This window comes from Saccostrea cucullata, unplaced genomic scaffold, assembly GCF_032062105.1.
Source record: "Saccostrea cucullata isolate Sc308-1 unplaced genomic scaffold, CSIRO_AGI_Scuc_v1 ctg279, whole genome shotgun sequence".
NCBI lineage: Eukaryota > Metazoa > Mollusca > Bivalvia > Ostreida > Ostreidae > Saccostrea > Saccostrea cuccullata.
The window spans coordinates 504437-516723 of NW_026933486.1; the positions used below are offsets into that span (position 1 = coordinate 504437).

At 34.2% G+C, this 12287-nt stretch overlaps 1 long non-coding RNA gene and 1 pseudogene across 1 annotated transcript; both read left to right on the top strand.

The window, feature by feature from the left end:
* Positions 1–166: 166 nt before the first annotated feature.
* Positions 167–11632, top strand: LOC134238477 (large ribosomal subunit protein eL33-like; annotated as a pseudogene).
* LOC134238475 (uncharacterized) lies at positions 9079–10125 on the top strand. Its single transcript, XR_009986028.1, has 3 exons — positions 9079–9164; positions 9547–9650; positions 9829–10125. It is a non-coding gene; the product is annotated as an uncharacterized LOC134238475 (long non-coding RNA).
* Positions 11633–12287: the final 655 nt, after the last annotated feature.

The following is a 12287-nucleotide window of genomic DNA, read 5'->3' on the forward strand; positions in this document are numbered from 1 at the left end:
TGTTTGTGTTTCTATGGACCTCATTTACACATATACTTCCGGTTATAATATAGGGAAGTTTTCCTATTCAAAATATAAATATATTTTACCCATATATTATAAAAATTCTATTTATTCCAACATACCATATTTCAATTTAATTTTTGAGGATTTTTTTTACATAGATATTTGGAAATGTGGTAAGGCTGAGTATACTTCCGCTTCCTTTTTCAATCTCCCGTCGTTGTTTTGGTACTGACAAAGTTAACATTATTTTTAATTTTTAAACTTTTACTAGTTAGTGTATCGATATGTTGCGTGATGTGTGGAGCCCATCTTAAATTAAGATATTCTTATCTGTAAATAATAAATTTAATGTTTGATGATAGCCTTACGGTGGGATTTTTGACAGATTGTTCATGAAATACCTGAGAAAAAGGCATGAAATTGAGAATTCTGTGTTGAAAAAACGCTAAATAGCATGAATAACGAAATATTTATGAGACTGTATGTATAAACTGTAATTTTTAATTCTTTTTGTAAGTGAAGGTTAAGAGGAATATATATTCTGAGAGAGATGTATGGGAAAAGAGAGGGGGGGGGGTTCTTGATGTGTTTTTAACCCTGAATGAATATTTTCTTTTTCTGACAACAGATGAAAATTAAGTGCATAAGTTAAACATGAATTGGTATCTGCTTTAAGTCTGGAATCATGGCCTTTGTAACATGAAATTTTAAAATAAGATCAGTCCCTGTGCATGTAACAGTGGCTGTGTTTATAAATATCTAGTTATATGTTGATTATAAATATCTAGTAATATGTTGACAGCGAGACCGTTAGAGCAGTCTAGACGCACCAAATGTCACTTGCGGTTTGACGAGCCCGATCTAAATGAAAACAATAGAAGAGTTTGCGCTTGCTCTAACGGTCGCACTATCAACATATTATAATATGATAATATTTATAATACATTGACTGTGTGATTAATTGTTAGAGTGAGTGCGGATACTTATTTAGTTTTGATTTAGATCGGGCTGTACAAAGTGTACGTGCCATTTGCTACGTATAGACTTTGACGATACATGACAAATCGAAGTCTGAGCAATGCGAATTTTACTAATAACATATAATCTACTATATATCAGGGTTGTGGTTAACCATTTACATCCTAGGAGCCATGTGGGTCCCTTACTTTTCAAAGTTTAGGGGCCCACAATGTGATTTACGGGCTCACATGTTGCAGTTGTACTCGCTAAAATATGTATTACGTTGTGGTTGTGCAGTACGTTTTTGTTTTTTTTATACTCCATCAATAAACCGCCACATTATTGGTTTCACTAGGGCATATGTCTAGGTCACGCAAGTGCTTGTATCGTATACAAATGTAATAGTTTGCACACGACACCAAAAGTCATGGTTAGCGTAGTGTTTGTTATGAAAAAAGGAAGTGGATTATAAAAATACAAACAAAGCACGGTCATGTTCCGGGAACAAGACGCTTGCCATGTGGGCGATCAAATTTTGATTTACTCATCGCCCACTTGAAATTTTAATCGCATTGGCGAATGGGCGAGTGGTTTACCACAACCCTGATATATCCATTAAAATCAAGCCAAGTTTTTTTTTTCTTGAAATGTCTTGTTACTGTAAGAAAGTAGTTTGAGGCGAGATACATTGCTCTAAGGATTATGGGACTGCAGGTGACTGCAGATCAAAATTCAAATTTTCTCGCCCAGGCATTGTTTTAAAAGCTAGCAGTGACAAGTAGTGCAACTGTGCTTGCTATTAACAATAATAATATGAACTTCAAATATTGAAAAACATTTTGATATAATCAAATTCAGTTTGAAAACTCTACACATCTAGACAACATGAAATGAGAACCCAAGTGCGACTTTGTTCTTATTTAGCACAGCATAATTTATACCATTGTTTATGGTGGGCCTTCCAATTTAAATTTGAATGAATTTATTGATTTTTAACATATCTAACGAGGGATTTTATTTCATACAGGTAACAAAGCACAATGGCGGAAGCAAATACACCTTCAGCAAATCCACCTAAAAAATTAGGAAGGTAAAAAAAAAATCGCGCTTATTTCCCCTTTAAAAATGATACAAAATTAGTTCTCTCATGAAGGTTGTACTGTATAGCTGACTTAATAACAAATGATTTCAGGTTATACTGTAAGGCTGTCTTCACCGGTTACAAGAGAGGACTGAGAAACCAACATGAAAACACCGCTCTTTTGAAAATCGATGGAGTCACATGCAAGGAAGACACACCATTCTATTATGGCAAAAGATGTGCATACGTTTACAAGGCAAAAAGGTATGGAATACAGAGTTCTATATTATCCTGAGTACAGATATGAAACGGAAAGTTTAGATTCTGAAATGATAGGGATGTGCGATTTTATCGGTATACCGGTATATCGCAATTTTTTGTTGTGTGATACGTATCATGATACAGAGACTTAAATACCGGTCTTTAAGTACATATTATAAAGTCCAGAAATTATTTATTTATTTGTTCAATCTTTCAAATTACAATTACAGAAAGTATAAAAAATGTTGTAAAAAGTGAAAAGAACGGCATCTTACCATTCAAACATAATTGATTTATATACATAAAAATTTCAAGAAAGTAAACTTTTGTTATTCTAGCATATTTTTTAGAAAAATAATGACTTTTCATATAAAATCATTGTAAAAACTGCTTTTAAAAATATCATGATATTATGGTGATATTGTGGGGAAAAGTTGTGATATATCACGATACGAAATATTTTGAAATATGCATCCCTATGAAATGAACATGTTTTCTGTTCAGAGTCAGGGATTTATCAAGGCTGTTTTTACTACCAGTAAACGGTACCTTTCCCCTCTTGAAAAAGGTGAAAAATTCCCCTTTTCAGATAGAAAAGTCTCCAAATTAAACGGAGAATATTTAAAAACATCGTACTGAAATTTTCCGTTTTTGTCCAATTGAAGTTTAACAGCATATCCTAATTCCATCTTCCCAAGTCAAGAGTTTCTGATCCGCTCAGCTCCACATAAACCCTTGACCGAAAAGGCAAAGTTTGACGGGGTTAGAAATGCGTTCTCTTGTTGCATGTTTGCAAGTTTGTATGAACCAGTTTTATTTAAACTGAAACTACATCGTAAATAGAAAAACTCGCCAGTTTTAGTCCCAAGGATTACGTATTTTTCATTAGATAGCCCTTTTAAAGGTTTGTCTCAGTTTTTTAGTTGTCTTGAGTTATATTGAATTTATTACCGACTACCAATATTATCTCGAATTCGCTTTTGAATTCGTTTACTCTGATTGGATAATAGCAGAGGTCAGGAGAGTTCAACATATGTAATCTCACTAGATGGCGTGACAGTAAACCCCGTCAAACTTAGCCTATTCGGTCAAGGGTTTATGTGGAGCGGAGCGGACAAAACTCTTGACTTGGGAAGATGATCCTAATTCACAATCCTAGTCATTCAAACGCTTTTAAAAGCGAGAGTAGATTATATCAAGCTTCTAGTTGATATTGATCGGTAAACATGTGCCATGTCAATGATGTCAAAATATACGTATGCGATTGCAGAGTTAAGAAAAGTGTAGATGAGTAAGATGGCGCTTAAATCACTATGAATCAGAAGCCACATTATTGGCTCAGTGGAGTAACAACAAAAACAATGTTAGTAGTGAAACATGAGAGACAGAATTGATTTGTGATAGATGTTGAGAGAAAAAATTAAATAAAGTACTGATTTGGTTTAAATTTTTTTTTTGTTATTTAATATTTTGTCTCAAAAATGAAGTTTTTGTGGCCTTTGTAAAGGTCTACAAAAGACCATCAGAAGCTCTAAGAATGCAGGATTTTGCTCCATTTATTTAAAAATTTTCTGGGGGGCATGCCCCAAGAAACCCCCTTGAGGCGAGATACATTGCGCCTCCGGCGTTATGGGATCGAGCCTGCGGCTCTCATTTTTCCCCTTTACTTATAAAACGGTAGTAAAACAAAATAGCTAGATAAATCACTGAGAGTTTAAAGCTTAAAAATTTATATTTCATTATCATTTTGGTGAATTGATAAATGAAAGACAAGTGTAAAAAGAAAAATCTTCGATCAGAGTGTACAGTTTTGTTAGTTCTAACCTAGATTGAGCTAGAGCATTCAAAAAGTATGATTATATCTGAGAAAATCATATTGATATGTTTTAAAGAAAAGTCTTAACAAATATTCTGCAATATTTTTGGTGCAGAGTTTTTTTTGGGGGGGGGGGGGATTATTTTTATTGAGTATTGATGATGACATCGATGACTGAGTTACGTTTGGGATTCACTCACGGACAGAACAGTTCTTGTTGTGTCTGTTGAGAGAGGAATTCTCTGCTAATGTGAGGCTAATTGAGGCATTTGTCTGAAATAACTCAACATTTTAACTTGTTAAATGTTTAAATTGACTGTTGATTTTCATTTAATATTAAAGCAAAGTGGCATTGAGACATTTTGTTCTTTTCAGTCAGAAAACATAGCATAATAAGAGCACTAGTATTATCTCATTAGGATTGATCTGTAGGATCCTTTTATCTCTAACTTTTACAGGAAGACAGCATGTCCTGGACATGACAAAGCTAGCCGTATCAGAGTCATCTGGGGTAAAGTCACCCAAATTTTCACGGAAACAGCGTGAGCTGTACGAGCTAAGTTCAGGAAGAATCTGCCATCATCAGCCATGGGAAAAAGAGTCAGAGTCGTAAGTTTTTTACAGCTTTGGCATTTTTGCTAGCTAATGTTGGATTTGCAGTGTATCACCCTTGGCTGATTTGGTTCAAACTTTGAAGGTCTAGGACATCCAGTCAAATTGCATGACACAAAAGCTTGTCAAACCCCTCTTCTTTGTCCAGTAAATTGCTTTTTTGAATACATAGTTTTTGTTGCCAAGAATGGTAACTTTATGAATGTCTTCAGTAGTATTACACAATCTAAATCTAGTCTACTAAGGTAAGAGATGTGGAGATAAGAATTGGACACTCGACTGGCTGAGATGTAGCATCGAAATAAATCTTTAATTTAGTGTATTGATGATGACACTTGATGACGAGTCTGATAGAGAGTTACTTCCCTTCACTCAACAGTTTTTGTTTGGTGACCAGGGTTTGGGCTCTTCATTGTATGAGGCTATTGAGGCATTTGTCTGAAATACAGATACATTTAACAAAATGAGAAAAGTAATATTTGTGTTTTAGTAATATTTCATCGGATCAGTGCACTAAGAACTGTAGCATTTTTATCCTGTGATCTCATTTACAAGGGTAGATGGAGAAGGTTTGTACGTTTATGCAGATTCTTTTGCAAAATAAAGCATAAATGGTTAACAAAAATTCAGAACTTTGATATGATAATGAGGTAAAATGTTCAGTTTATTCCTAGTTACAAATCCAGTGTGCGCCAAAAGGACTAGCCCGATGCCCGAACACTAGTAAAAATTCGATCGGGCTAGTAGAATGTAGGTCAGCACTAGCCCGATCGGTCTAGTGAAAAGTTGCATGCATTTTACATTTATTTGTTGATAAATCTTTAAAAGTAATAAAATAAGTATAAGAATTTTTACAAATTCCTTTCTTTTTACATGTGCGTGGGTTTCTTTTGTTTAAGCGTGTGGTAACTTTATGGCAATCGGTCTTCTCTGTACAGTTTGGGTTTATAAAATACACATCAGCATTTACTTCTGGTTATGGTTGCGTTATGTTAAAAAGAAATATGAAGTAAAAAGGACAAGAGAATTTCTAAACAAGTGGAAGTGAGGGGCGGCCTTGGCTGTAATACAACGAGGTGAAAAAGACCATGACTTGTACTTACTGCATACACGTGAAAAACAAAAACAAATTCACAACTGGATCTGAAAACTTCCGTATCGATGTGGGCTAGCAAAATCTGATTCGGGCTAGTAATTGTTCTATCATTACTAGCCCATTGGGCTAGTGCTGATAAAAAAAGTTTTTCGCGCACAATGCAAATCATACCTCTCTCTCCCCCCCCCCCTTCCCCCCATATTTTAGGGGTTGTAGGTTAGGACCACTTATACATTTAAGATTTTAATATACATTTTAGATTTTAATATTTTTGATTTTTGCTTCTATCCTAGCCACAGTGCTCAGGTGAGCAATGTTGTCCATGTACCTCTTTTTATTTTGGAAAATACGTAAAAAGTTTTTCTGAATAAATCTTGTATTTGGTGTATTGATGATGACACTTGATGACGAGTCTGATAGAGAGTTACTTCCCTTCACTATACAGTTCTTGATTGGTGACCTGGGTAAAGGCTCTTCATTGTGTGAGGCTATTGAGGCATTTGTCTGAAATACAAATATATTGAACATCAAGAGAAAAATGATAATTTGTGGTTTAGTAATATTTCAATGGATCAATGATTTACCAACTGTAGCATTTATATCCTTTGATTTAATTTACAAGGGTAGATGAAAGAAGGGTTGTATATTTTTAGCTCTTCTGAGCCAAAGGCTCAAAGAGCTAATGCTATGGCCATTTGTGTGGTGTGCGTTAACTTTTTAGAATATGGGCCATAACTCAAGAACCCCTTGGCCAATTAGTGTCAAATTTGTCACAGGGTATCCTTGGCATAAGGGCTACCATTTATACTAAAACAAGGGTTGGGACCCTTAAACAAGGGGAGATAATCAGGAAAACAAAACCAAAAGTAATGGTTGCTAAAAACTCTTTTTCTCCAGAACCACCAGGCAGATTTTCACCAAACTTACATACAAGGATCAGGATATGTCGAAGATTTACCCTGGGGCAAAGGACGTGGTCTCAGGTCACTTCAAAGTTGACCTAAGTTTACAATTAATACAAACATTTATATTTTGCTTACTATAAGGACTAGGATCATCAAATCTTGTAAGTTTATGCATCTTAGGACTTCACATCATGTTAACCCAAAAGTACGTCACGGTGACCTACTTTTTGAACTTTATGACTAATCCTTTCTTAAACATTTAATCCCATTATTTGAGACACTGAGGGGTTTAGTATCATCAAATCTTGTAAGTTATGCATCTTGGGACCTTAAACATCTTTATGAAAAAGGTCACTGTGACCTACATTCGACATTTTATGGCTTTATTTAAGTATCTTAGGTATTTATTGGCTAAGAATCATCAAATTTTGTGAGTCGATGCATCTTGGGTTTTCAGTGTGTGACAACCAAAAAGTGGGTCACAGTGACCTACTTTTGACATTTTATGGCTTTATTTAAATATCTCAGGTACTAATTGGCTTAGAATAATCAAACTTTGTCAGTTGAGGCATCTTGGGTTTTTGGAGAATGTCGATCAAAAAGAAGGTCGCAGTGGTGTACTTTTGAATATCTAAGGCAGGGTTCTCATTAAGTGTCACGGTGACCTACTTTTGACATTTTATGGCTATTATTAATTATATTACACACTGGCGCCGGTTATTACACTTTCAAAAACCAGTAAAGAAAATCTGTGCTTCACAAGAGAATTTTGGTTATCCCGTTTGTCTTGTTCAACGTAGTGAATAAAAAACGTAAACATATAAAATCATTGTTATTTGACGCTTTCCTTGTTGTAAGATTACGACCCCCTATTTTTAAAAACGTGGTGATGATACAGGAATCGCGATCGAAACACGGGTGATAACTCAAAATCAGTGCATCTACCAAAGATTACAGAGAGTTCCGAAAGCAATCATGGCGTGTCAGAAAAAAACCGCTGAGAATATTAGTTGAATTATCGTCTTTATTTGGATTATAATTTAGGTTTAAAGGCATGCGCAACCTAAAAAAAAATTGTTGTAATTAATTTTGAAGTTATTTCCAGTGCAAATCCCTTTGTATACTTAAATTTCGTTTCGGAACGATTCTGTGGTGAGGCCTTGTCCCGAGACACAGTAAGATTATTCTAACTACCGATAAAAATACAGGCGCATCACTGTTTTCTGACAAAAGAATTGTAAGGGTGACTTTCTGTATGGATTTCAATGACACTTGCATATTTTTTTAATAATTCTGAAAATACAGCGTACATATATATCTAGTTAATTAGCTGCAGACACTCAGACTCTTTGGTATCACATACATCTAAACAATTTAAATGTTTTCAATCAAACAACTGCTACAAAAAAAGCAACATTAAAAAAAAAATCTTTATTCACAGCATACATGTATTACAAAAATCAAGGAAGTTTTATAGATCATCATAGGTTGTGTGCTACTCCTGTGAGGGGGGCTGATTTTTTTTTTTTTTTTTTTTTTTACAAAAATGGGCTCCTAAAAAGTGTAATATTGAGAGCAAATGAAACAAGTCAAAATATGCCCAGATAGGTCCCAGAAGACACCTCCTGCAATGTAAGAATTAAAAATTTTCCGAGGGAGGACCCCCGAACCCCCCCCACTTGCAGAAAGGGGGGAAACCCCCCTCTCGGACTCACCCCCCTCGGGCCGTTGGCCCTCGGTTCGGGCCTTCGGCCCTCAAGTTTGAAGTGCCCCCTACTTTTTCTTTTTCTCCACCTACTGTAAAAACTAATGAGAACCCTGATCTAAGGTTCTTATTAGCTTAGAATCATCCAATTTTGTCAATTTAGGCATCTTGGGCTCTCGAAGAACATCGGCCAAAAAAGTAGGTCACAGTGACCTACTTTTGACATTTTATGGCTTTTATTAATTATATCTGCTACTTATTGGCTTCGAATCATCAAATTTTGTCAGTTGAGTCATCTTAGGGTATCGGAAAATGTCGACCAAGAAGAAATCAGAGTGACCTACTTTTGTATATTTCAGGTACTTATTGGCTTAGAATCATCAAACTTTGTCAATTAATGTATCTTGAGTCATCAGAAAATTTTAATCAAAAGGAGGGTCACTGTGATTTACTTAATGGTATTTTTTAATTTTATTATAATAAGGCTGTTTAAAATTAAAACTACGTTTAACATCACCCGCGCGCGTAGGTTTATGAGAAATTCGTCTTTGAAAAAAAACAAACAATTCGGAATTCCGTATGTCCGTTCCGGTTTGGTTCTTCAATTAGCGACTGAATTCTGCTTCCCGTAGTGACAGAAAATGTGCTTTGAAAGCCGCAGTTAAGGCAGTTGGTGTCTTATTAAAGAAAACTAGAGAATTAAAGACTTTGGGACCATAAATGTAAGTAAAAAATAAATTATTTTATGATTATATTAATGACAAAGTCTTGTTTGTTGATTTTTTTGTCAGTCTTCGAATCATATGTGCAGACTGACAGTGACAGACTCTCAGTTCGTGATTCTATTGGCTGAACTTTTCATTGTATTTTGGAGAGAATCGAAAAACTTTTCTTACTGAGTGGAAACTGTGTCAAAAACCAAGATTTATATACAGTGAAAAGCATCATTTAAATCTTACTAATATGTTTCATATTAAAAATATTTCTGTAAAAATCCAAAGGAACAGTAATGAGTAAAGTAATTGATTTCTTCATAATTTATGTACCTACAAATAGCTACAATTTTTGGGAAAGATAATATACTTGTCATAACCATTTGAGCAGGGAGAAGCTTACCGAAGATAGGGCCTTTCAAGTGAAGGAGAGTAAGGAAAGTGGTTGGGGTATTCCAAGATGTGAAGAATCCTGTCTTTTGTGTGGAATTCAAGGTATTAATTTTAATAAATATAATTTAACAGCTATCAGTATGGTCAAAATATTAGTATTCACGCTTTCAAAACTTAATGCTAGTAGATCTAGTACTAAGAAAAAATACGACATAATTCAATTTGAGGATATTTCAACATGAACACTTTTAAATATTGTCATCAATAATTTTGACTGTAGATATTGATCAACTTTTCCCACAAGAAGAAGCATTTGCCTCCAGGGTACCATGGACGTGTGGCAATATAAATCCAAAGGACAACTGAGGCCTAGTTAAAATCCACTTTCCTGCACATTCAGTCTTAGACTACATTGTTTGCTAACAATAGGACTCAAACTGATTTACATACTAAGGAAAAACTCTGCAAGGGAAATTAATCTTAGGTGTCATATCAATTAAATGCTCTTATTACTTAATTGTAATGTTTTTAATGTACTGAATAGGTTAATTTGAATAAATTCACAATTGTTTGAAAATTTTGTTTGTTTATTTTTTTCCTCCCTGCAGTTTATTCTGCGTAGGTTTTGAACTTTAGATGTGACGTTAAACGTAGAATTAACTTTAAACAGCCTAATTTAAGTCTTAACTGGCGAAATATTATCAACCTTTGTCAGTTGATGCATTTTGGGTCTTATGATACTAATAGAGTTGGAGGTTTCTAATAGAAGTGATAGATTGTACTGTAATTTATCAGAAGCGAGAGTCAGGGCCCTGTGGCCTCTTGTTTGCAGTTTATTCTACAAAATATAACATAAATGATAAACAATAATTCATAAAATTTGAAATGATAATGGATTAAAATGTTCAATTTCCTCCTAGTTTTCTATACCCCCCACCCCTAAAATCTGTTAATGAATAATTTAAGCCTTGCTCATTTATTTTTACCACCATAAGTGTCTTTGACAAAGCCAGCCTGAAATGAATATAATTTGATAGATTGTTTAAAAAAATAAAAGAACCATTGAAGTTGAATGCAGATTCCACCTAGAAAGTTGGAATATGATAGAATATTTACATCCACTGAATATCTCCATTATTTCTTAAGAAACCCATTGCCATTAATCAGTGCATGAACAACACTAGGCATATCAACTGTATTGATTTCTTGATAAGTGGCTGTTCCATCAATGAAATATACTAAGACTGATGTATCATTAATACGATAATTGATCTTCGTAATCCTACTTTAAATAATTATTTAAACAGAATTATAAAAATGCCTGTCTTTGTTTGTTAGTACGGGAGTGAATGGCACAGCTATTGCAGAAAATATTTTACATAACCCGCTTACGAGGGTTATGTATTTTTCTTTGCAACAGCTGTGACATTCATTCCCCCACTTACAACCAAAGAAAGCATTTTATCGTTTAAATAAACTGATTCCATCAAGTCAACAATATTGAACTCAATTTATAAAAAAAAAATGTTTTTATATTTTTTTTCTGTGTCCTGATGATCACCATTTATTTGATGTTTTAAGTGGTAAAAAGTATTTTTTTTTTAAATGAAGTATGCATTATGGGAAAGACTGAATGTAATGACATTTGTGGAAACCAAGGCTTAGAATTTTCTTACCATCATTATTCTCCAGTTGCATTCAATCTCACTAGAACTGATCAGACTCTCTTGTTGCAGTACATTACCATAAACTGAAGCAATCACATTTTTTTTGAGATTTCAAGAGAATTGAGAATTAAGGTTATTTAACTGCTCCTTGGAACTTTCTTTGATTTTCCCTGATTTTAGTAGATTTGTTCTTGATTAGAAATAACGCCATTACTGTTCTTCAAGCATTTGTTGTGCCAAAACCTTTCAACAAGTAAAACAACCTTTAAAATATTTTGCTTTTTTTTCAATGAATTGTTTTTTTTGTACATTGTTAATACATACTGACTAGAATTTCTGTTTTTATTTTTAGATGCTGTACCCATCAAGGATATAGAAATATGTACAAAAGAAAAAAATAAATTTAAAAAAACCCTATTTTTTTGTTTTGTATGCCAAAACACTTTTTCAGCTTACCTGACCATAAAGCTCAACAGGCGATCAAATTTTACATAGAAATATATATATTAAAAAATTATTTAACTAGATGTGTTTGTGAAACAATGATGCCCTCATATGTCAGCTTGTGGCAATGGTTGAATTTTTAGGTCATTTGTGTAAAATAATGCTATCTGTATTCATTCCGTCGTGCATTGAGCTTTGTGCGTTAACATCTGAACATTTTCAGGTTCTTCTCTGCAACTGCTCAACCAATTTCAACCTGCTCATGCATGCTGATTAATTTAGATTCGAAGATCTATTTTGGAACAAATTACTTATTTCAATTAAACAAATCTCATTTACATGAAAGTATATTTTAAAAGTTGTATCAATTATATTTGTTTGTACCAGGGTTGATCCAAAAAAATCTTTCTGAAACTTGATCGTGGTTTGATGAAAGTGAACAAAGGTGTTCATGGCGGGTTAAAAAATCTCCAAACAATACAGATTTGTGAAGAGGGCTAAAACAGGGTTCCTTAAATTTCCATAGGTGGGATCAGATGCCTTGTAGGAGTAAGCTTCCCCTCCGATTGGTCACACCCGCCCTGGACCCTATGTATTAGTCAGGTCGACGGAACACATACCCTCCCTG